Raw genomic sequence first — 25,769 nt, forward strand, 5'->3', positions numbered from 1 at the left:
TCTCCAGACAGCCTTTAGTGTATTGGGGCAGGGTGGGCTGAAAGGAATGAGACATGCCTGGGGCACACAAGGTGTTCCTTGCATAGTCCAGTTCAAACCGGCGCTGGGGCACTCCAGCCCCAGCTCTGGCGCGAAACTGGACAAAGGGAAGTGGGTGTAACCACCCCCTCCCAGGTCCCACCCATAAGGCGTGACCTAGCAGGTATCCCAGCCCCCCAGATTAGTATAAGAGTGGGAGTTGGGCCTCAAGACTTTGGATTATCCTGAACCTGCAACTTGAACAGAAACTCTGGACCTTCGACATTCGACGAAAGAAGAAGACTGAAGAATCTCCCTTGTGGCCAAGGAGTGGCTACCCTGTGCAAACAGGCACCATCAAGAGACTACCCTTTGCTTTGTGAAACGTTCTACGAGGAACCGACTGCAGAGCCCGACCAGAGCCTTGATTTCCAGACTTCTCCGACCCTCATCCACATCTGCAGCAGAGCTGAGATCCGTGGAGGCGACGAGCGACGTGGGACCGGCTACCTGGGAAAAGTGGCTAGTATCTTCAAGCGCAGCTTCTGAGGCACCCTCGAAGTTGTGCACCGGGGATTGAGAAGCCCCACCCCCAAGCACCATCTGCACCGAAGATCAGCCCCCCACACTCCACGAGTCCTGCGTGGGGCCCTTCAGCATTTTCCTGCTTGCCGCGTTGTCCGGTTGCTTGCCCGCTGGCTAGTGGCCTTTGTGACGACGCACCCTGAAATCTTCTGCGCTGGTTTGGCTCCTCCAGACTGGCTCCCGCTTCTCTGCAAAAGAGAAACACCCCAGACCTTCCTGGTCTGCAACAGAAGCAAGTCCTCCATTCTGCGTGGGTTCCGCTTGCCAAGGCTTGGTGAGTCCTAGTCCAACTTCGACGCCGCCGACAGCAAGAGCCTTCGTGGGACAGCTCGCCTCCTGGTCCTGGTCGTCCTCGACGCTTCCTGGTCCTCCTGGCTGCAGCGACAAGCTTCACCTTCACCTGCAACTCTTCACGACATCGTCTGGTTCCTTCCTGGTTCCACGTGATCACTGGCTAGTGATCTTGACTCTGTCCCCTCTGCTTGCAGGTCTCCTCTCTTCTTGATCCCAGCCTTGGGATCCACCGGACACTCTTCACTGACTGCCTGTCAGCATCTTTTCTTCAGGCATCCATAGGAGTCGACGAAGAAACCCGACGCAACTTCACCCCTATGCACCCGCAGCCTGTGGGCTAGGTAACTTGGGTACTCCGGTGCTCATCAGGATAGTGACTATCCTAGTGTCTAAGTTTCAAGTGTCGACTTCCTAGCTACTCCGGAAGTGTCCTAAATCTGTCTATTTCTAAACTGTACTATTGCTAGTGACTTTTACGCATTACGCGTGAGTGTTTCCACTCTGCATACGAATCCCGTGGGCCTCCCACTCCCTATCCTGTGGTAGTCTAGTGTAGCCCCAGCGATTCCCTAGGCCTAGGCCTATTCTATTTCCGTGACAGTGGTTCTTATACCACTTACTTAGTATATGGTTTGCGTGGCCCCTAGGGCCTAACTGTATTACTTACCTGTGTGACTTACTGTATGCATTAATAAGACTGTGTTGTACTTACCTCTAATCTCATAAAGAGTGCTGAGGGTTTTCTTAGAATAAATACACTTTATTTTATATATATATATCTGTTGTGGTGTCCTTTCATTTGGTATTCAAGGGATTATATATGGTATCACAGCTGGCTTCACATGCCATTCAGAGTTTAGCCTAAGACTGCTCTTGTCCATGCTACCACTAGGATAGCTGGTCTATAAGGTTGACTTTACAACCAATCACCATAAGGGTATTTGGACTGATATAAGGTGTACACTAGAACTAGTGACATCATACATCAGGCCAACTTCTCACAAGGACCAACGCCCCAAGCGCATTATATCGCCCTGCGACCAACCCCGGTTATGCGCCTCAGTCGCTGCCCCAATCCTGAAAGAATGTGTCCCAAACTGAGCTCCATCCAACCCCAACTGCTGCAACCCTTTACGCAGGACCATACGCAGCTGATAGTCAGAGACGCGCGCCCCGTCTATGTGTTGAAAAACTAACTCGCCCCCATCCCCCCCGAGAGCGTCTTCCATTGCCTGGCCAAGCGCAGCGGACATGTGCAACTAGGGGATCCTGCTTCCAACCAAACCCCTGTACCAACCCCCTTCTGATCTGTTTTGGAACTGGCCAACCAAACGTGTACACCTGTGTCCGATAGGAAGACATCCTGCCAACAAATACCCCGCTTCACCTTGGTCCCCAGGAGCTCCGAAACCCTGAAAGCTCCAAAAAACATGAAAACCATAAGGGTAGAAAACAATGCAACTTCAAAATCATCAGTGCAAACTGCAGGCAACACAGCCAGCAAACGAGCCAGCGTCTGCCAGGAAATCGGCAAACGGGACACCCCAGTACCGCCCCGTTCTCTCGCCCACCCCTCAAGCATCCTGCGACCTATTTCCCCAGCAGACGGGGCATAACCCCAAAAAAGCTTACCCATGAAAGCAATCCCAGCCAGCTTCCCCGCTATAGTGACTCGTGACAGACCCTTCTCAATGAGGTCAAGGATAAAATGAACCACATCCTCCGAACTGCGCCCCGGCTCTTCCCTCCTACTAGCACCTGAAGCCAAAAATTCCTTCCATGCCAATGTGTACGCTGTACGCGTGGAAACCGACAAGGAACCTACCACCAGTTGAAACACCTTGCGTTGCCGACCGACCAGAGGTGCTCCGGCATCGGGGTCGGTGTCCTGTCCGCCTCTTTGGCCAGCCCATGGAATCTCCCCCACTGTGAACGAGACAAAGCATCCGCAATGTCATTGTCCACGCCCGGTACGTGCAAAGCCCTGAATGAAATGTCATAGCGCAAACAGCCCAGCACAAACACCCTCATTAATTTCAAAATCTGCTCATCCCTGGCCGACTGTCTATTGACTATTTGCACCACCGCCATGTTGTCCACACGGAAAAGCACCCTCTTGTGTTCCAGCTGTTTGCCGCAAATGGTCAAGGCCACCAAAAGTGGGAAAAGTTCCAAAAAGGCAATGCTCCGCCCACCATTCTTCCACTCCTGAGGCCACTGCTCTGCACACCAATGCCCCTGCCAGTAAATGCCAAAACCTTCACTGCCCGCTGCATCTGAAAACAGCTGCACATCCCACTGTACATCCTCGTCCCTGGCCAAAGGCACCCCGTTAAATGAGTGCAAGAAAAAGGACCACATCCGCAGATCCTCCTTCACCCCTGCCGACAGGCGCACATGATGATGAGGCAAGTGCCGGCCTGCTAAAGCCCGGCCCAGGCGCCGACAGAAAGTCCGCCCCGCCCGAACCACCCTACAAGCAAAGTTCAGATGGCCTAGCAACACCTGTATTTCCTTCACCGTCACCTTCGGTCGAGCCAACATCTCGTCCAGCAAAACCAACATTTTGGATTTCTTATCCGCGGGCAACCGAGCCTGCATAGCAACTGAGTCAAGCTCAATGCCCAGAAATGAAATGACAGTATCCGGCCCCATTGTTTTCTGCTAAAGGCACCCCCAACTCCTCCATAAGCTCCTGAAACGACTCCAGCGCACGCCGGCACTCCGAAGAGCCCGAAGATCCCACAAAAAAGAAATCATCCAAATAATGTGTGACCCAGCTGTGACCAGTGCGATGCGTGAAAAACCACTGCAAAAAAGTGCTGAAGAGCTCAAAAAGAGCACATGACACCGAGCAACCCATAGGTAGCGCCTTATCCACATACCATTCACCCTCAAATTGTATGCCCAACAAAGGCCAGTCGTCCGGATGAACCGGGAGCAGCCGGAAAGCCGACTTAATATCGCACTTTGCCATCCCTGCAGCTGCGCCCGCGGCCACAACCAGTGACATGGCGACGTCAACTGAGGAGTATGACACCGAAGCAGCGTCTTCATCGATAAAATCATTGACTGACGACCCTTCAGGCCATGACAAATGCTGAATCAGCCGAAACTGCCCCTCCTCTTTCTTGGGCACCACACCAATAGGAGAAATGATCAAATTAGGAACTGGCCACTCTCCAAACGGGCCTGCCATCCTCCCCTCATGCACTTCCTTACGCAATTTTTCCCTCACCACCAGCTTGTGTTCTGCTGCGGATTTCAAATTATCCGCCCACCTTCTCTGCCGGGGCCCGTGGTACCCCAAATGAAAACCCCACCTGAAACCATCCAAAAGAGTTCGCTTTGCCACCAAGTCCTCGTAGCCATCCAAGGCAGCCTGAAGCCGAGCCAATTTAATTGGTGTAGGAGCCCTTTGGCCCAGGACCTTGTGCGCCCCTACCCCCTCGCCCACCCTGTGACTGCTGCGCGCTGCCAGACAACCCTGCACCTGCTTGCTGCCCTCCTGATGGCCTAACTCCCCAGCAGTTGACGAGGGGGTGCCGCTTGCCGCACTTAGAACACTCGTGTTTGTATTTACAATACTCTTGCGTGCACAGGCCCTTGTTGAAATCCCAACAAGCCCCGACCCCAGACTGTGATGCGGCTGAGCCTCCCACCCCACCCCGGGTGGGCTTTCCCTGAAAGGGCCGGTAAACTAACGGCAGACCACTAGCCGTAAAAATCGTCTTACCCCCTGGCGCGGCCCCCATGGTATGTTGCCACAGGTCATTATCCAACTCGACCCATTTAGCTTCAGCATCCCAAGCCATACGGGCTCGAAATTCCTCGTCATACTGAGCCCAAGCATAACCCGTACCAGTGATTTGAGCCTTTCGAATAACGTCCATATACTTAAATATGGCTACGCAGCGCTCGGGAAACTTTTCGCAGTAAACACTAGCATAAATTAAGAACGCCGCCGTCCAATTCTCGATCGTCAGCGGCACCTTAGGGCGCTTGGCCAACTCGTACTCCTCCTCTTTAGAACCCTCCTTAGACCTCACCTCCCTGTGTAACAGTTTCAGAATCTCAACATATTCACCCTTCCAAATACGCTCTTTTGTCGCCAGCATTAAATGCGCACCCAGGGGCTTAGTCACCCCCATATAAGGGAGCTTCTTGATCTTTAGTTCCTTGCTCTGCGGCTTTTCCTTACCATCGCCTGCCTCCGCCTTAGACCCACTCTCCACCTTGGCCCCCAACAATGCTCCCTCCGTCCCCGTGCCAACTCCCGTGTCCTTCACATACTTGCCTCTATATAATCTCCCCTCCGACAGACCCCCACCCCCGTCCTCCCCAGACCCCACAGACACCATAATAGGTTTGGCCTGTGTTTTTGCGCTCTCACCTGGCTCTAAAGAGGGTGTGCGGACCGACTCCGACCGCCTCATTCCCTGTGCAGAAAAATCCCTTGGAGGATGCGCCCTCGCTGACGGGCCGTGCTCTCCTGTAGGTTTCACCATCAAGGACTGTGCGATGGGTGCCACACCCGGAACCTGCAACAGCCTATGAGACACATGAGAAATTCCCCCCCCCTCGGAGCCCCGAATCTCCCCTTCCTCGGGGCTGTCCTCATCATAATCCAGGAGTATTGGCTCATCCACCAACAACTCCTCAGGAGCAAAATCCACCACACGGGCCTTACCGGACCCTGAATGAGCACTACCGGCCTCCGCGGCCTTAAAACCATCCTGCGGGGGAGCCGACTGTACACGCCGGTCCTCCCCTCTACTCCGCCTAACACAACTGTCCATCCTCTCAGAAAATTCCGTCCACCTTGACCGGCGTGACGTTGGGGCCAGCGAGGCCGCGCCGGACCTTCGTGAGCTGGCCGCGACGGGATCCCCCGCCGGTACGGAATGTGCCGCGCAAGGCCTCATCCTCCCTTCTCCTCGGCGATAATGGGCCGCACCTCGCCCTACCGAGTCTGCTGCTCTGCTACTTGACCTATCCTGGAAAGAAAAAGTTTGGACTGGTGTGCCAGGAGCAATAAAACCACTAGCTGCCCGCGATCCAATACCACGCAGAAAACCCGCACTCGACACCCCACTAACCGACGCACTCACTCGTCCCACTCCCACACGCTGCGGCGCCACCCTCTCCTCCTCATCCTCGCTCCATTCCAGCCTAGCGTGACCCAACGCCGACGCCGCAACCTCGCCATAACCTCTCCCCATAGACAGTGACCGAACCGGCCTCGAACGGGCACGACCGCCCGCCCCATACACCGCCCTCAACCTGCTGCCACCTCCTGTTACCGACCCCCGGGCACCTGACCAACCCCCCGCTCCCTCCCCACCAAGGCCCCGCACACCTTCTGCCCAGGAGGGAAAAATATCCAGGCCCTCGCTCGCCACACCCCCCCCAATTGCCTCCCCGACCCCTACAAACCAACCTTCATCCCCAAACTCCCCTTCCCCAGCCCCCCCAACAAGCTCCTCACCTACGGCCTGCCAGCCCACCCCTCCCTGGACCTGTAGCTGCTCTGAACTCCCCCGCTCCAAAAACCCCTGCTCCCCCTGCCACCTCAAGTCCTGCGCCGAACACCACCCCTCCACCTGCGCCCATTCCCCTTCTCCCAGCGAGCTCGCCCCCACTGAAAAACCCGCGCCCCCCACAGAAGAAACAGGGGAAAACAACAAGGGGCTATCAGGCTCTGACCTCCCACTCGCCTGTTGCACCATCCCCAACCCGCACAACTCAGGCGACTTCACCAACCCCAGCCCTCCTGACTCTAAATCCCTTGAAAACCTCGCCCCTGCCTCATAGCACCTAGCACTTCTACCAACCTCATAGCCCTTTCCACCTTCACCCCCTGCTCGCTCCGCCTCAGTAAAATCCCCACGCTCCTCCCCTGGGACAGGGAACAAAACCTCCGCCCCCTCCGCACGCGTCCCCCCTCCCTCGCGCTCAATACATCACCCGTCGGCACAGAAGACGCGCGTCTCTTCATACCGCGCCCGCCCCCGCGCTTAGCTCCTACCACGGGGGGGAGATAACCGCTCGCCGGCACCACAGACCGGCCTGCCCCACCCGCCGACACACCCCCGGCTCCCCCCGCCGCACCCGACCCACATGGCGAAGCGACACGAGCGGGGGCCGTCTTTCGTAGACGCGGGCGGCCCCGCTCACTCACCGTCATTTGCTTCACCCGCTTCGGCGATGAGCACGCCGCCACCGCAGCCGCCACTCCGGCAGAGGCCTGACGCGTAGGACGCGACGGCCCCGCCACCTCACCCACGACCAAATCAATGCGGCCTGCTTCGGACAGCAACCGGAGGGCCTCAAGAACCCGGTAATCTTGCGACGCCATCGAAATTGAAGACTAACAATACCTGCTGACAATACACCTTAACAAAAAACACGCCACTATCCTAGCTCCCGGCCACCAGGTCACCAAACCTAAAATGGTGGCCGGGGGCGGGCGCACAAGGTATTTATACCTGCGCAACATTCCGCTACTTTTGGGCTCTAATTGGGCTGCATTTGGGCTACATTTTCCCTACCAGCAAGCCCAAATTCAAAACGGCCGCGCAGGGCCAGCAAACCCCTCCCTCCACACGCCCCCTCCCAAACTGCCCGGGGGTGGGGACTCCCTGCGGTCGCCTTCCCCCCCCAAGCCCCCCTTGCGTCACGACACTGGAGGGAGTGTACTAAATAAAAAAACAACTGGCAGTTAAGGGGAAATCGAGGACGTGTCAGTTGGGGTTCATTCCAAGACCCAAGAATCTCTCTGAAGCTGTTAAGTTTGCCGATCAAGCGTTGATATTGGCGAAACGACACCTTGCAGTGCTGTGGAACAGCAGCAGCAGCTCTACCCCGTTAGCCACACCAGGAGGTGTGCTCACGAGGGGGACCGGGGAATCTGCAACGCTTCTCACTGTTGTGAGTATAAGAGGCGAGCAGACCTCGAGAACCACTGACTGGGATACGTTCCCGTCGCACACTATTCAGCGCCACATTACGTCACAGCGAAAGAAAGTGGCTCGAGCGCTGGCAAGGTGTGATTGGGAGGGGGATGGGGGTGCGGCGTGCTCGCCGTGGTTTTGGGTTGCGGCTGCCTGTGCAGTGGAGGGGATTACCTTCAGGAAGGGGAGAGGCTGTGACAGCGAGGCCCAATAACCTGATGTGATTATCAGGTTCTGGGACCTGTGTATCCCTTTTCCTCTCTTTTTGAAGGAATGATAAGATGAACGGTGATTAATATCAACGGCAGAGTCATGCTTCTCTATGGCCGGTCGGATGCTCGCTCTTTTGAAAGGCACTCTAACCCCATTTTAGTTTTCAAATTGTTGTTTACGCTGCACATGTGAGTACATGTACTATGTTTAAAGATAGAGGGGCCCATTGGGGGCCTCTGGATGTAGTCCTTGTAAACATAGTGTCTGGAAAATGCCAATAAAACATAACAAGCGCGGCCATGAAAGGAACGTGCGGTATGCAGCTGGCACACGGCCGTGCTGCTGCTCGCTCCCGAGCTCCCTAGGCCAGGGTAGAGAGAAGGTGGGACATGCACCTGCCTTTGGCCAATTGCGTGCTGTCTTTCTTAGAAATCAAAAGTCACACAATTGATGGACGGGATGCAGAACAAGTCAAAACATTCACCCTCAGTCAAGAGATCTGAGTTAAATCCATCATTGAGTGAGTGAATGTCTGAAAAGTTTCAGCGCTCCGTCCATCATCTCCTTGTGTTTGCTTTGTTCGCCCTAAATTGGCAGGGTATGCCCAGACATGGGTCCCTTGCTCACTTTGCCACTGGATTCAAGCTAGCCTGGCTGATGATGGGTGTTACCCAGAAACCAGTGCCAGGATGCTTGTTTCCGGTTCTGGGAAGACCTGGCTTGGCAGTTCGGGCTGGACTGTTGCCATGAGGCACAGGGTCAAGACTGATTTGCATATAGCTGGGTCTGAACTGAGGTGGCAAAGTGAGCTGAAGAATGATGATGGATTCAACCCAGATCTGTGACTGGGGGTGAGTGTCTGAAAAGTTTCAGTGCTCTGTCCATCATCTCCTTGTGTTTGCTTTGTTCACCCTGAGTTGGCAAGGTATGCTCTGACGTGGGTCCCTTGCTCACTTTGCCACTGGATTCAAGCTAGCCTGGCTGATGACGGGTGTTACCCAGAAACCAGTCCCAGGATGCTTGTTTCCGGTTCAGGGAAGACCTGGCTTGGCAGTTCAGGCTGGACTGTTCCCATGAGGCACAGGGTCAAGACTGATTTGCATATAGCTGGGTCTGAACTGAGGTGGCGAAGTGAGCTAAAGAATGATGATGGATTCAACCCAGATCTGTGACTGGGGGTGAGTGTCTGAAAAGTTTCAGCGCTCCATCTATCATCTCCTTGTATTTGCTTTGTTCATCCTAAGTTGGCAGGGTATGCCCAGACGTGGATCCCATGCTCACTTTGCCACTGGATTCATGCTTGCCTGGCTGATGACGGGTGTTACCCAGAAACCGGTCCCAGTTTGCTTGTTTCCGGTTCAGGGAAGACCTGGCTTGGCAGTTCGGGCTGGACTGTTCCCATGAGGCACAGGGTCAAGACTGATTTGCATTTAGCTGGGTCTGAACTGAGGTGGCGAAGTGAGCTAAAGAATGATGATGGATTCAACCCAGATCTGTGACTGGGGGTGAGTGTCAGAAAAGTTTCAGCGCTCCGTCCATAATCTCCTTGTGTTTGCTTTGTTCGCCCTAAGTTGGCAGGGTATGCCCACACTGGATTCAAGCTAGCCTGGCTGATGACGGGTGTTACCCAGAAACCGGTCCCAGGGTGCTTGTTTCTGGTTCAGGGAAGACCTGTCTTTGAAGTTCAGACTGGACTGTTCCCATGAGGAACGGAGTCAAGACTGATTTGCATATAGCTGGGTCTGAACTGAAGTGGCGAAGTGAGCTAAAGAATGATGATGGATTCAACCCAGATCTGTGACTGGGGGTGAGTGTCTGAAAAGTTTCAGCGCTCCGTCCATCATCTCCTTGTGTTTGCTTTGTTTACCCTAAGTTGGCAGGGTATGCACAGACGTGGGTCCCTTGCTCACTTTACCACTGGATTCAAGCTAGCCTGGCTGGTGACGGGTGTTACCCAGTAAGCGGTCCCAGGATGCTTGTTTCCGGTTCAGGGAAGACCTGCCTTGGCAGTTCGGGCTGGACTGTTCCCATGAGGCACAGGGTCAAGACTGATGTGCATATAGCTGGGTCTGAACTGAGGTGGCAAAGTGAGCTAAAGAATGATGATGGATTCAACCCAGATCTGTGTCTGGGGGTGAGTGTCTGAAAAGTTTCAGCGCTCCGTCCATCATCTCCTTGTGTTTACTTTGTTCTCCCCAAGTTGGCAGGGTATGCCCAGACGTGGGTCCCTTGCTCACTTTGCCACTGGATTCAAGCTAGCCTGGCTAATGACGGGTGTTACCTAGAAACTGGTCCCAGGAAGCTTGTTCACGGTTCAGGGAAGACCTGGCTAGGCAGTTCGGGCTGGACTGTTCCCATGAGGCACAGGGTCAAGACTGATTTGCAAATAACTGGGTCTGAACTGAGGTGGCGAAGTGAGCTAAAGAATGATGATGGATTCAACCCAGATCTGTGACTGGGGGTGAGTGTCTGAAAAGTTTCAGTGCTCCGTCCATCATCTCCTTGTGTTTGCTTTGTTTGCCCTAAGTTGGCAGGGTATACCCAGACGTGTGTCCCTTGCTTACTTTGCCACTGGATTCAAGCTAGCCTGGCTGATGACGGGTGTTACCCAGAAACCGGTCCCAGGATGCTTGTTTCCGGTTCAGGGAAGACCTGGCTTGGCAGTTCGGGCTGGACTGTTCCCATGAGGAACAGGGTCAAGACTGATTTGCATATAGCTAGGTCTGAACTGAGGTGGCGAAGTGAGCTCCAGAATGATGATGGATTCAACCCAGTTCTGTGACTGGGGGTGAGTGTCTGAAAAGTTTCAGCGCTCCGTCCATCATCTCCTTGTGTTTGCGTCTTTCTTAGGGTGATGAAAATGAAAAGCACACGCATGAGCGTGGGGTCCAAATTTAAAGTCCTAACTAGAAGCCCCGCAGGGTGGCGCATGCACGCTGGCTCAGGCAAGACCTAAAATCATTAAAAAACGGCCTTTTCCGATGTCCTTACTGGGTACAGGATCTCAGAAACAGCCAGCCAAGGAGCCCTGCAGTCCCGACTGCTGCCACTTCACCATCCGGCCTTCAACCTGGAAGGACAGCCCCAGCCATGCAGAGCCGGTGACTCCGTCAACCGGATCCTGCCACTCTGCTGTCAAGAGTGCTCCGTGACCCCAGACGCAACGATGGAAGGCACCCCGCTGCTCAGGCTGGCTCCGCCATGCCCAAACAACCATACATCCGCCGCAATACTCGTGAAAAAGTTGCAATCCAAAGATGTCACAATGCAAAAAACGACCGCAGAACTGCAAACGGCCAGTGGATGGTACGCCCGCCCCATGTCAGGTGAGACAGAGAAAAATTAGGAGGTTGGAGGGAGGTGGGGGTTGTGTATATAAAAATGTTAGATTACGTGGTATGGGTGTCTGGTGAGGCAGGGATGCCTCGTATGTGTAATGACTAGAAGTGAGGGAGGGATGAGGAGGTAATGGTGTTACCGCTAGGGGGTGCTGAAGCTGGTGTTCATGCCATGTGCCTGGTATGAGTGGCACCTGCAGAGAAGGGATTGTTTCAAGTTTGCTTTCTGACAACTGTAGTTTCTCTTTTCATATAAAAAACAGATCACACCATTTTTGTTGTGTTAGCTGGGAAGCTGGGGCCAGGGCTGGAAGTAGGCTACACAAGGCAAATACCCAGTTTAGTAACTTTAAACAGCCTATTTGTGTTCGACTGCTTCCTGCTTCTTATAATTTAGCTTTTTTAGGAATGCAGGAAATAACCAAGAAGCGCATCACGACGTTCTTTCAAGAGGTGTATCTTCTGCTCTTTCCTAAACTCAAACATGGTTGGAGTGGTCCTGATCTTGGGTACATATCCTGGATGTATAGATGAAGAAGGCCTGTTGCCTTCTTTGTTTCTTTCTATTTTGCACTTTATTTCCAGTCTTATAGTGTCCTGACTTTGGATGTGCAGAGGTGGTTTGTAGATGATGCAGCTGGTTTGAAGATGGTCATCAAGAGAAGTCACTAGAGTTTCACCAGGGTGGAGGTGACGTGGTCATATTTCTTCTGACACTTGATATGGCGTACTGTAGAATAGAGATATCATATTGGACGCTCACTGGAGTCTGGGTTGACCTGTGAAGCAGGGCCTTGTCACCACCCTCATACAAGATTACCAGGGCAGATCTAAAGTTGCTTTCTAGGAATGGTGATTTCCCTTTCGTTAGAAGAGAGAGCTAACACCAGGCCCTCATGGTTTTCTTGGTGAGGTGTTCCTGAAGGGTGAGGTCAGTGTATGGGGTAAATCAGACTTCCTAAACGTTATTTGAAAATTGGGGTTCTAACCTTCCAGGTTCATGCTGTCAGCCACTTTTGGACTACTTGCCTAATGTCACCTGTGAAAAATTCATCCAGCTGTGGCTTTTTACCCAAGAGCAATTTGCATTCCTGGATTCATAAGCCCATACTTTTAATTACAAAAATAAACTTCATGGTCCATGATGGTCAGCACAGTAGTCTTAAAAGGTAAGCGTGTATAAGGCTGCCACACATATATCTATGGAAACTACTGAAACTGCCTGAAATAATTTATTTACATTGGCGTAATATCTCGCCATATAGGGAGGATGCTTACCTCTTCATTCACAAAGTCCTAATGATTGTGTATGTCTAGATGCCAGGGACAGTGAATAATCAAGTATCAGACATAGTTTTATAATATCAAAACATATTTAGTTAATTTACTATTCATGTTGTCATATTAAAAATGTACATACCTCTACACAAAAACATGCATAGCAGTGACTAGAATTCATAAAAAGTAGATATACCCCTTTATATCTGAGAAAATCATACCCCATTCATACTGAATTACATCTGCCCCATATCTGTACATACATTCATTCAAACCATACTCAACATTCATACCAGCAAACATTGAACAAGACAAAAGGAACAAACGTACTATTACAGACAAGATATATTAATGATAAAACATATATGCAGAAAATAGCAGCACAATATTTTTCAAAATACATTTTCTGTACAAAGGTAAGTGTTTTCTAGTAATATCATTCCTTTTTATGACATGGAAAGCATTGTTATCATTGCGTCTTGTTCTTTGGACCTCACATTTGGGTGAAATACCTGCGCAATATGGTCGCAAGTTCTTCAGGGCGCTTAAAGAATCAAAGCTTGGGGCAACAGAATGGGGACTGTACATCCACTGGTGTCTTTGTTCCTGACGATTGATGGAATCAAGTGGGACCAAATTTCACAGATAGAAAAAAGGGATCAGACAAACAGATCTGCCTTGGTGTAACAGCAGATCTCCTTAAGAGTATCAGCAGATGTGAGCTCCAAGAGGGCAGCACAATAAAGAAAGAGAATCCCAGAAATTAGATGTCTCCCAAATGTTTGGCACGTGGTCTTAATTTAGATTAGTTGCACCAGAATTTAATTCATGCCAGAATAACAGAAATAACCTACTGTAGAGTTGGTTCAAGAATCCAGAACACAAGGTAACCATCACTGAGTGAGGGGCGTAGCCAAGTAACAGGGCCGACAGGACATGAGACTTGAAGCTCCCGGCAGGCCCGCAGCTAAAATCCTTTATTGATGCTGGAATCTGGAGCTGATCGTTGCCCCTGACCACGGTGTTGTGCCTTGTAACTAGTGGCACGCCCATGACACGATAGCCCCCGGACAACAAAGCTGCTAAGAGGTGCTGTTAGTGTGCTCTTGCTGGGCCTAGATTGATAAGGCGTACTGTGATGCAGCTGCCTGGTGGAGGCGCGGCTGTGTCTGGAGGTCGGCTGGTGCCTGTGGCGGCTGGGACCTCCTGTGGCGTGCGGAGGATCGATTTCTTCTGTGGATTTCCTTCCCCTCTCCTTCCTCGTAGTGCGATCGGCGCCACTGGCTCGGGGGAGGGGGGGGGAGACCCGGCAGAGGGCGATGCTTCCCGACAAGGCCCAGCTTAAATTTATTTATAAAGTTTATATAGTGCGAACAAGATCCCGAGGGATATCAGAGCGCTTTACAATATGATGGAAGGAAGGACATAAATGCAATATCCACATCAAGTAAGAAAAATAAAAAATAAAAACACAAAAGTATTTGCAGATTACAGGATAATTGTACCCAGGAGGGTAACACATCAACAGGTACAGGCGGGCGACAAGTGGGGGGCAACAGTATGCAGTAAAGAAGAGCCGTAACAAATGGTGGTACAGTGGTAGTAGGAGCAACGGCAATGGGCAAGTGAAGCCTATCCCTCTTAGGGTAAGAATTTGTTCATTAGGAATGCAATGGAGGGGGCCCCATGCTCCATGAACACTTGAGTTCTTGGGGGCATCGTTGAGTGTGCGATGGTCCCTCTGAGGCAAGGCACTCTGCAGCTGAGTGGGTGACTGGAGCAGACGTGGTGGGGCGAGCCCATTGCATGCACGGAGTGTCCGGGGCCGGATTGGGATCAGATGGTGAGTGGAGGCCAGACACCCGTTGGACGGCCCTTTTGTGGTGCGAGTCCTTGGCGATCAGAGAGGCCTTGCCTTTGGGCCCATTCAACCCCTTTTGCCTGGAGCATCTGCGGGGGTGTGGGGAGGATCACGGGGGTGGTATTGGCGCAGTGGGGGGCGTTGCGAGACATGCTCTGAGTCCTGGCCCGCTCAAGATATGAAAATTGAAGAACGCCCCTGAGGACAGTTTGGACTTGGAACTGCAGGAGCTAGGCGGTAGGAAAAGGAGCCTCGCCGGCGCCTTGACGGGGAATTGCTCCCAGAGCTTGTGGCATGAAGGGGCACTTTATCTTGCGGATGATATGGTGGAGCTGCGGGAGCCCTGCTTGAGTAAGCGGGTGGGCTACTTGGACCTCTCTGGGCAAGGAAGTCGTTCAGGACAGTTGCAGAGGTGCCCATTCTGCTGACCTGTAAGTTTGATACCGGCTGGGAATTGAGGCAAGTTGTGGGTCTTGTGCTTACACAGGTCTGAGTCTTGCAGTCAAGATGGGCTCACCCTAGTGAGGAGGATAGCACGCTCAAATTAAATCTGGACTGGGGCAGATACTTGTGGAGTAAGAATTGTCATCCTCCAGCCTATTGGACTGGAGGTGGTCTGCACAGAGAGGGCGCAAACTGGGCACCATCAGCAGAAGTGGGGTCTGACTAACACACCAGTGGGGCAGAGAGAGTGGGACATATTAACCATGAACGGGGTGGCCTCGGTTGCACGTAAACATAGGCAAGGACAAAGCGGCCCGAGCTGGGACATCCAACACCATCATGCAATATACCACACCTCATCATCCACCACAGCGCATAACTTGTCAAACTGCTGGCACCGATGAGGAGGACGGTGGAGGGGAGGCGGAGCTGACGCGGGCTGAACTGTTGGCTGCCATACAGGGATCTCGAAAGGCGTTGGAGGAATGGAACAACACAGTCTCCATTATGTTAATCTCCTACAGGCAGAGCTCCGCAAGGTGGCGGACAAGGTCACAGTGTTGGAAGAGGATGTATCTGGCCTCAAGGGGGAAGTGGTTGCCCTAAAAAAGCAAGTGTCACAGTTATCCTCCACAACGAAAGCCCTGGAGCGCCATGCAGAAGACGTAGAGGGCTGGGCCCGGCACAGTAATATTCACATTTTGGGCTTTCCCGAGAGGGCAAAGGGGAGTTCCATGGAGGGGTTCTTGGAGCGATGGATCAGGGCTCAGTTGTGTCCAGAGGGCCTATCAGGCGTGTTTGTCACTGAAAGGGCTCATAGGGCGCTGGTGCCTCCTCCGCCCCCTGGGGGCCCTCCATGGGCGTTCATTGCGTAAATCATGAACTACAGGGATAGGGACTGCATCCTACGGGCCACCAGAGCATGGTCTTTGCTTTCAAAACAACAAGATCTCTATTTACTGTGATTATTCCAAGCATGTACAGGAGCAATGGAAATCGTTTCTAGGTGTGAAGAGAAAATTGAGGGACCTCCACCTGCAATACATGCTTTTATATCCTGCAAAGCTTAAGGTCCTGATGCAGGGAAAGGCGTACTTCTTTGAGACTCCCAACGAGGTTTGGGAATAGCTGGAGATACGGGGTATGCGCTTCCTTCGCGAGAGCCTCGGACACGCACCAAAAATTGGGGCACCAGACCCATATCCGGAACATACGCCGGGGGGCGGGGGAGGGATCACCTGTCAAGGAAGGTGGCTCAGATACCAGAATCAGAGTTGGGAGCGATGGGACTCTGCATCTGAGCGCAGACTCTCTCTCGACCTTGGATGCTGAGGGGGACACTGTTGGCCAAAACAACGGTGCATCGTCATAGTGGCCTAATGCATCGGTGGATGTGGTCCCGGAGATGCTGCTTGAACAGTAGGTTGATGCTGGGGGGTGTGGGGAGAAGGGGGGTGTGTAGGGGTTGTGGGGCTCGGCTGTATTCAGGAACAAAGCAGCGATAAGCTACTACTTGCTACTTAGAGGCTGAAGAGAGTCATGGTATTTATAGGCTAAGTGCATGCGGTGGGTGCGGGGGTTCTTATAATAATGATGGCTTTTGTCTCATTTCGCAGCTGTCACAACTGCAACACGGAATAATTAATTTGGTTGAAGACGGAATTTGGGGAGGCGTTATAAGGGTTCCAGACTTCTGGACATAGGGTGGTTCAAGAGTGCTTGCCCCAGTTGGGCTATATAAGGGATGCGTGTGGCCTGGTATGACATTAGAGGTGACATTTCTGACTGGATTGTTGTTTGTAAAATGTCAGTGGGTGGGGGGATGCGATTGGGGGTTATTAGTTTGTTTGGGTTGGTTTGTTCTGAAGGTGTGCACTGTGGTGGCAGATGTAGGGGTGGGCAAGGGTCCGGCATCGGGGCCTGAAGTGAGCACACTCCATAATGGAGACTGAATATAAATTTCCGAACTGGAATGTGAGGGGACTGGGCACTAAGAGACACAGGGTGTTAACATTTCTTAAACTTCAACACGTATCGATTGTTTGCCTCCAGGAAATGCACCTGGACGACAGCGGGGCTGACAGAGTTGCCAAAAAGTGGCGAGGTCATATGCATCATTCCTTCTATTCTACCTACGCTACGGGTACCATGGTCTGGGTGGCGCCGGTCACGCCATTCACTGTGACGTATAGCGAGGCGGATGTGAATGGAAGATATGTACTGTTGCGTGGCTCCCTGGATGGCAGGGAAATTGTGATACTGAACACGTATGCACTCAATATAGACGACCCCTAATTTTTTCCAGGTCACTCGGGGATTATTGTCTAACAAAGTGGTTGTTCCCTTTATATGGATGGGTGAATTTAATTGCGTGCTGGATCCAGCTCTTGATAGATCCCCCCCTAGAATGACCCAAATGCTTCGCAAGGTCATGCAAGATTTGGGGGCTCATGATATATGGAGGGACATTAATTCTGCTCTTTCATTGTTTACCTGTCAATTCCAGACGCATGGTACACAGAGTAGGCTGGATAGAGTGTTGGTGTCGGGCGCACTTGCATTCCCTGAGGCAGCGGCAACTCATTTGGCGTGCTTCTTGGCCAATCATTCGCTGGTGCAATGCACGGTGAAGTGGGGGACCCCTATTCTGGGCCCTAGGTGTTGGAGGTTCCCACCTGACCTCTTGGAAGACCAAGTGGGGAAGACTACATTGGCACAGTCGATCGCAGCCTATCTAGAGATGGACGGGGGGAGGGGGGGGGTGAGACTGGGAGGGCCACTGAGTGAGAGGCCTTAAAAGCGGTGACTCGCGGTGTGAGTATGGGGCTCGTGTGTGGGGTGAGGAGACAATTGCTTGGGGAACTTGATAAGGAGGAGAAGACACTGGCTGCAAAGCAGGCGCAAAAGCCAGTAGAGCCGGGAGCAGGTAAGAGGGAATGGGAACAGCGCGAGCGTATAGCCGACATCTGAGACAGAGTGGACAAGTCAACCCTGACGTGTTACCGCCAGCAGTTGCAAGCAGAGTGCGACAAGTCGGACGCTTATTGGCCTGGATTTTACAAAGTGAGCAGGCTCCCAAACTGACAACTGCCTTGACTGCGGAGGGGGGACACTGGTTCACACCAGGGCTGGCGTGCTGTAAGTATTCCAGCAGCACCTACAGTGGGTCTATACTGCAGACCCTGGAGTGACTGCTGTTGGGTATCTCCCAATTGCTGAGGATGTGGTGCTGCCGCAGCTTTCGCCGGAGAGTGATTAGGAACTTGATTCCCAGTTCACTGTCGAGGAAATGCAGGTGGGACATCGAGCCATGCCAGGATCCAAGGCCCTGGGTGCGGATGGGTTCCCTATAGCTTTTTTGCAGGCATACTCAGACCAATTGATACAGCCACTACTGCAGGTGCATGAGGAGGCCTCTGAGCTAGGGGTACTACCACCCACAATGCGCAAGGCCGAAAGTGTCATTCTCCTCAAGCCAGGGGGGAACGCGCAGGACCCCTCAGCATATCGTCCTCTTACGATTAATAACTCGGACGTTGAAATATTATGTAAAGCCCTGGCCACCAGACTGGCCCCTCATATGACTCACTTGGAGGATCAATGTGGGTTTATACCTACTCGTAACACGGGTATGAATATCAGGAGGTTGTCCCACCATACTGCATGAAACACGACAAAGAGACGAGGACCTAGCTCTAGTATCTATAGACCTGAAAAAGGCTTTTGACTCCGTGGACTGGGGGTACTTATTGGAGGTGCTAAGGTTAGCTGGTTTTGGACCGAATTTTAGAAGATGGTTGCATATCCTGTATACGGCACCTAGCTCGAGAGTCTGGGTGGAATGCAGCAGGTCCGGTGAGTGGAGGCTAGAGAGGGGGGACGCAGCAGGGCTGTCCACTCTCCCCACTGCTATTCGCCCTGGCAATAGAGCCCCATGCGATTTGGGTGCGTAGGAATCTGTCCGCTTGGGCCATTCATGAAGGAGGAACATCTCAGGTGATATCTTTGTATGTGGATGATGAATTATTTTATATCTCCTCGCCCAGGGAAGTAGTACCGATACTGCTACGGGTTTTGGAGGAGTTTGGAAATTGCTCTGCACTGGGACTCAATAGGAGCAAATCTCAGCTTTTTCCCCGGCCTGCTTGGCTGGCCACTGCGTGGAGTCGCTCCCTCGACTGGTTCGGAGATGGGAGACTGGGTATTTTAGGTACCTGGGCATACAGGTGGCGGGTGAGGATTCACAAGTATTACAACTCAATATCTATAAGACAATAGAGGCTTTAAGGGGTTCAGTATGCTTCTGGAAAACGCTCCCACTTTCCTTAATGGGCAGGATGGCGATAGCTAAAATGGTGGTACTGCCCCGTTGCCTTTACATGCTCCAGAACATGTTGTGCCCTATACCTAGACGAATATTGAGGGTCCTGGACTCCCTCTTGATAGACCTCAGTTGGGCGGGACGGCACAACAGAGTTGCACTTGCTACACTAAATCGTACCTACGATGGAATGGAACTATATTATTATGCTGCTAGGTGGTTTGCCGAGGGGGACAACTGGGAGAAACATCTCCTCTGCGATAGAGTACCAGTCACTGAATTGCCGGCTTTATTCATGGAGGGCGCGGGCACTTCTGAAGCAGCTCTGTGCGTGGCTAGGCAGACAGTGTGCGCTTGGCAGGTATTCGTGGACTGACTCCTCAGGCATGCTCCGTTTCATAGGGAATTGACAGTGTGGGATTTGGCACCAGTTCGGAAAGTTATGGCCAACATGCCCTTTAGGGTTTGGCAGGAGGGAGGATGCGATTCACTCGCAGACCTGTACCCAGGTGAGTGCTTCATCATGTTTGAACAGGCGTACATGGATTTTGGACTGGGGCAAGGACAATATTTACAACATGTTGCCCTGGCTAACATATTTAAAGAAATATGGCCCACGTATCCCCTGATACCACAACTTACACAGACACTAGATATTATACTTACCTGTGGGACAGGCAAGCGTATTAAATCTCTGCTGTACAGGGCAATGAGGGCAGACACCGGTGCTCCCCCTCCTGTCGCATATGCTGCTTGGAATGCAGATCTGGAGGAGCCATTGGAGGAAAAGAATTGCAAGGTGATAGGCGCGCTCACACACTTGATCTCCTGCAACGCTCGGTTTCGCTTAATACATTATAAATACGTACACCGCACATACATGACCACGGTAAGGATACGTCGCATGGCCCCTAGCAGGCCTAATTCAAGTCCTAGCTGTCACAAAACGGGGGCTAATTTCTTGCACTTGGCTTGGGAATGTCAAGCGGTCGTTGGCTTTTGGACAGAGGTAGTGGAGCTGATAAGGGGTCAGGTGAATAGAAGAGTCCAATTACACCAAAACATTTTCTCCCAGGGTTGAAAAGGAAAATAAAAAAAACAAAGTAAATTGAGCTATAGGCTACAGCAAATAATACTGGTGCTAGCAAGGCGCAGAATTGCAATTGTATGGATGAGGACATGCCCCCCGGAGTTTTCAACATGGATACAGGATGTACGTGAGTGGTCCCTAGCTGAAGAAGTGTCGTGGAGATTAGAACCTAGGGGACAATCTAAGGCTTTGGAGGGAGCTATGTCACGATCTACTGGCCGGGAGCTCCCAAACAGATACACAAAGCACAAATATAGGGGAAAACTATGGGAGCTCTTAAGGGGAAAAGGAGGGGGAGTAAATGTCTTAAATGTCCAATTCTTGCCTCAGAATTTGGAGGGGGTGGCAGAGGATCCGATGTCTTGTATTACTGTCATTGTACTACATGTATATGTATTGCCTTTGCTTGTTACTGGGTGCTCACCTATGGTTATGTTCTTGAAAACTTTAAATAAAGTTTATAAAAAAAAAAATCACCGAGTGGTGTGGCTGCCACACATACCATGGGTTGACTAAGCAGCTATGCAAAACAAGCATTGGCATAGCCAATAGATCTCACCTTTGGGACCTTATAAGTGTTTAGTTATCCAGCACAATACCCTTGGTGCAACAACATCAACTGTTGCATCGCTAAACACTTATAAGGTCCCAAAGGCGAGACCTATTGACTATGCCAATGCTTGTTTATTTTGAGAGAGAGAGTACCTAATCCTTTTAATTGTAGAGTACCAGCACTTCTCAGAAACAAGCAGGTACTCTGTTACAGAGTACCTACACTTCTATTTTTCTTTTATTTCAAGCACTGACTAATACCCACTGAATGCTACACCCTTTTAAGCACGTCAGAATGAAACACTGAATAAACCCTGTCAAGAACCCGCAGTGTATCCTTCTGGTTATGCAGCCAGATCTTAACTCACTGAGCTATTTCAGCGGTTTAGAGTGTGTTGGCTAAATTTTCTCTCCCATCAGCCAGCAATTACGGGTACATTTTGACGATAAGCAATGTTTTAGTTGTACACACGTTTGCTGTGAATAGGTTTCGTGTTCTCAGCCAGATGACAATTTTCACAGAGAAAAGCAGCTAGTGAGAGAAGCGATTACAATTTCAGAAACATGCTTCCTTAATCTTCAGCTGCGTGACAAGCTGTGAACATGAAATAAGAAAGCTGTTAAACGTTCTCACTTCAAACAAAATAGAGTTAAGCCACGAGCCGAAATAAACGCTGAGATCTTGGAGCACAGGACTGCGTTCCTTAAAAGTTATATTTGTTGATGACAAACAATAAATTCGCTTCAAAATATTTTCCCTATGTAACGGGAAAGGTGTTACAGCATGATTAGTAGATAATGTTTTTTATAAGATGTTGCCGACAAACCTTTACACTCGCTGTCAGCGCGACGGAATGCAGCGAAAGGGACGCCGTGCTCATTCATATGCAAATTGATGCACAAGTTAATTGCTTTTGGGTTGTCACTGGTGTTTTATGTCTGGCTTGTAAAGATCACGCCTGGCATATCTATTATGTTGGGCTCAAGTGAACTCTAGCTCTTGCTAGCGGCGTCATGCAAGGGAGGCGATGTGTTCATTCATATGCAAATAGCAGACCAACAAGCGCGCGCAAAAAGCATTGGCCGCGCCTAAAGTTAAAGTGATCGCGATGCACTTAATTACCCGTGACGGAGAAATGACAGATGGCGGTTACGCGCTTTCACGCGCACATGCACGCAAGCTTGAGACCAGCAAAAACCCTCAGGTAGCACTTTGAAAACCCCCTTACTAAAAGTCAAGCAAGCGGTGCATGCGCTGCTCTAGGCTCAACCTTAAAAGGCTGACTGTCTAAAATATCGAAGAAAAAATATCATGTGACCAAAATATTGTGGTAAGAATACAGAGGACAAGAATATTGTGACGGTAAGCTTGTATGGGAAAACAATGTTTAACTCCACATATACGTACCTTGACGATAGATCTCTTAAAGATGCATAGATGTGGAGTTAAGAGTGGCAAATCTGGACTTACTGATTTGCACTTACCTTTTAGATATTCTTGTCCTGGATATTTTTTCCGTGATATTTTTGGCACCCCATGTGTTCGACCTTCATCTTTGGTCAGACGACCTAAAAATGGAAGCACTGCTAACATAAACATAATCAGTGGTGATTCCAGTGAGAGAAAGAGAGAGAGAGAGAGATAGTTTAAGGCTGGCCCGTCCATCTCTCCCATATCATACCCCTGATAGATTACCTCTGATTATCTCTCAGAGTAAGACAGTAAGTGACAGTTTGAAATTTCTAGATCTAGTTTCCAGATTCTCTTTTCTACTTTCACACCCTTGTTCTGTCCCTTTCTTGTTCTGTCTCTGCCAATATTGCTTTTCAATATCACGAACTCACATGCACATTTTCTCCCACATCCTTGTTTTTCTTATTATGTAACTCTTTTTCTTCCTTACTTCTCTCTTGCTATTTTTAGTCTGTTTTCATGCTATGATCTCCCTACTCTGTATTTCTGTGCTTTCCCGTCTCTTCCACTCTCTACATGGCTGTCTCTTTCTCCATCACATGTGACTTCCCTTCTTTGTCAGTGATACATGCCTGTGACTTTCTTCTTTCTCTGGGTTCTCTCTTACCCCCCTCTCTCTCTTCATTTTTTCTATATTCATCTTCTACACGCTTTACTGGTGACTTCTGTGTGTAATTGTCTCCTACGAATGCCTCTCATCTGTGTGTACCACTTTTATTACACTCGTCTCTCTTCTTCTGTGTGTCCCTCTGTTTTCCATTGTTTCTTTCGTTCGATATTGTATCCTATATCTTTCACAGAAACCCTGGCTGTCTGTCTCTCTTATCTACCCTTTGTTTCTTCCCTAGTATTCCTCGTTGTCTAGTCAGTGATGTAATAACTGGGTTAATGTTGCTTGTCTCTCCCTCCTTCTGTCCTCTTCGTCCTATTTAGCTGCCTCTTTTACCTATGACTTTCCCTTTAGCACACTGTTTTATGTACCTCCCTCACTTCCTTCCCCCCTCCATCGCTTCTTCTCCCCATCTCTTCTCTTTACCTCCAATACTTCACTCCACCTTTGGATCCCTGTGAGATTAATTCTAATCCTGGGTGCCCCACGTTGCACTAACAGGTCAAGCATGAGTTGCTTAGTCACCTTTTTAGCACTCAATCTATCAACATTATATTGTAAGCATCAAGAGGGAATTTACTTTACTAAGTTACAGAGTACCCAGCCCCATGCTCACGTTTGCCTATTAACGCGTCACCTTTCTGCACTCAGTTTAAATCTTGTCTGTCTGTCTGTCCGTCTCTGTCTGTTCTGCTGCTGCTGTCTGTCTCAGATATGCCGAAGTGGGATACACAGTTTAAGTTTCGTTTTCTTGTCCCCTCTGCTGGTTTCCAGTCATCCTAGCTAGCCAGACACTCCCCCAGCCGGCGAGACGTCAAGAGGGATAAATTAATTACGGACTTTCTGCTCTTGCACAAACTCATCTTCAAATTCAAGGGTTAGAATTTCGGATCTCCCTTGCAGTGCAAGAGAAATCCGAGTCTTGCATTTTTAGATCTGGCTGCATAGGAAGCCTGCACCCTGTGAAACCTCTCTGCCACTTCTTTTGGAGGGGTGTGTGAAAAGGAATTATTGCCTAACATAACTGTAACCCCCGCAGAAACGTTTTCGTAGTCACACTAGTCAGCCTAAAGAAAGCAACATTATTTGATGTTCAAAGCCTCTCTTTCATATCTTAGCCCCAAGTAAAAATGTTTTTAATAACCCTAAAAAGTTTAAAGGTCGTCTTCTTCCTTTCTCACAGTCTCACACTAATGGCTTTATTTAGGGATTGACTAACGACTCCTTAGACTGCAAGGACTGGGGGTGAATGTTTTGATTTGTTCTGCATTCCGTCCATCAATTGTGTGTCTTTTGCTTTCTCGCCCTAAGTGCGCCAGGTATGCCCAGACGTGGGTCCTGGGCTCACTGTGCCACCGGACTCAAGCTATCCTGGCTGAAGAGGGGTGAAACCCTGAAACCGGTCCTAGGATGCTTGTTTCCGGTCTAGGGAGGACCTGGCTTGGCAGTTCGGGCTGGACTGTCCCCATGAGGCACAGGGTCAAGACTGAGGTGGCATGGTGAGCAAATAAAGATGGATTTAACCCAGATCTCTTGACTGGGGGTGAATGTTTTGATTTGTTCTGCATTCCGTCCATCAATTGTGTGTCTTTTGCTTTCTCGTCCTTAGAATGCGGCTGCCCTGGCGCCCGCAGGGTGCCATAGAAGGGCGGGCCACTAGTGCCAGCAGGGCACCAGCCCACCCCCCTTCTTCTAAGTATGGGGACCCCTCGGGGAGGAGTCCCCCTACTCTGGCAGCCAGGGGCTGCGGCTCGCAGGGCGCGTCATTTCCGGGGCGCGAGGAATGGGGGGGTATATAGGCCTCCCCCACCCTCTGTCCTTCCTCTTTTGCGCCCTGGTGCTGTCTTCCACCCTACCGCTTACCCGGCGTGGAAGCAGTGGGGAGGCATAGAATGTTGTAATGTTGTTCTTTTTCGTTGCAGGCGGAGTTAGAGGGCGATCTGGAAGCAAATGGGTACCGAAGGGTACTTCTGCGTGGCACCATAGGGTGTGCCAGAGCCCAGGAGACTCATGGGAAGTTCCTGGAAAACCGTGTCGGTGCCCCGTTAGTCCTTCGGGCTTGCCTTGCTACGCTCCGCCCTGAAAGGGGCGTGAGTAATAAGGGACCGTGATCCAGGAAGAGGATCACCGAAGGGGCACCACAGATGGGGTCCGCCCCAGTGCTGCTTGGCTCATCAGGCGGGCAGGCGGCCCAGATGGTTCCCTGCCCTTGGATCGCCCGTAAGATAACCCACCATATTGGTGTATGTAATAAACCTGCTGCAGTTTTCTACCCAAACAAAATTTGTGTGGTGTGTTTTATTTATGCGTAGAACATGCATGCTATTGTGGGGGGGTGGGCAGTGTTGCCTCCTGCTGGTGCTATGCACTGCGGCTTTGATAATCGACTGCTATGTTTCATGCAGTGCCTCAGCAAAGCTTTTTGTTTTTCAAAACCAAACTCCCAAAACGAGAGATTGTTTTAGCAAAGAAAAAAAAATGATTGGCCTAGTGTACTGAGAGTTTTCTCCCAGAATGATTGGCGTATATGTATTTTTTCGTTCTCGATTGCACCCTCAATGTTGAATCTTACCTAAACAATTCCTGGCAGCAGGCGGATGACAAGGAGATGTTTATGGAAATGCTCATCCAGGCATTTTTCACCTCAGCAGAAATACAGTACGCAAGGTGTGTTATAGTGAAGAATAAATATTTCTTAAGCAAAAAGGAAAGCATTCTTTTTATGAGATGAACAATAA

At 50.8% G+C, this 25,769-nt stretch overlaps 1 long non-coding RNA gene across 1 annotated transcript in view; it reads left to right on the top strand.

Annotated features, from left to right (window-relative positions):
- Positions 1-11,230: 11,230 nt before the first annotated feature.
- LOC146812980 (uncharacterized) overlaps positions 11,231-25,769 on the top strand; it is a 101,501-nt gene continuing 86,962 nt past the window's right edge. Inside the window, exon 1 of the long non-coding RNA XR_014965997.1 lies at positions 11,231-11,389. This is a non-coding gene — a long non-coding RNA (uncharacterized LOC146812980). The remainder of the gene's footprint in view (positions 11,390-25,769) is intronic.

This window comes from Triturus cristatus, chromosome 7 (genome assembly GCF_964204655.1).
Source record: "Triturus cristatus chromosome 7, aTriCri1.1, whole genome shotgun sequence".
NCBI lineage: Eukaryota > Metazoa > Chordata > Amphibia > Caudata > Salamandridae > Triturus > Triturus cristatus.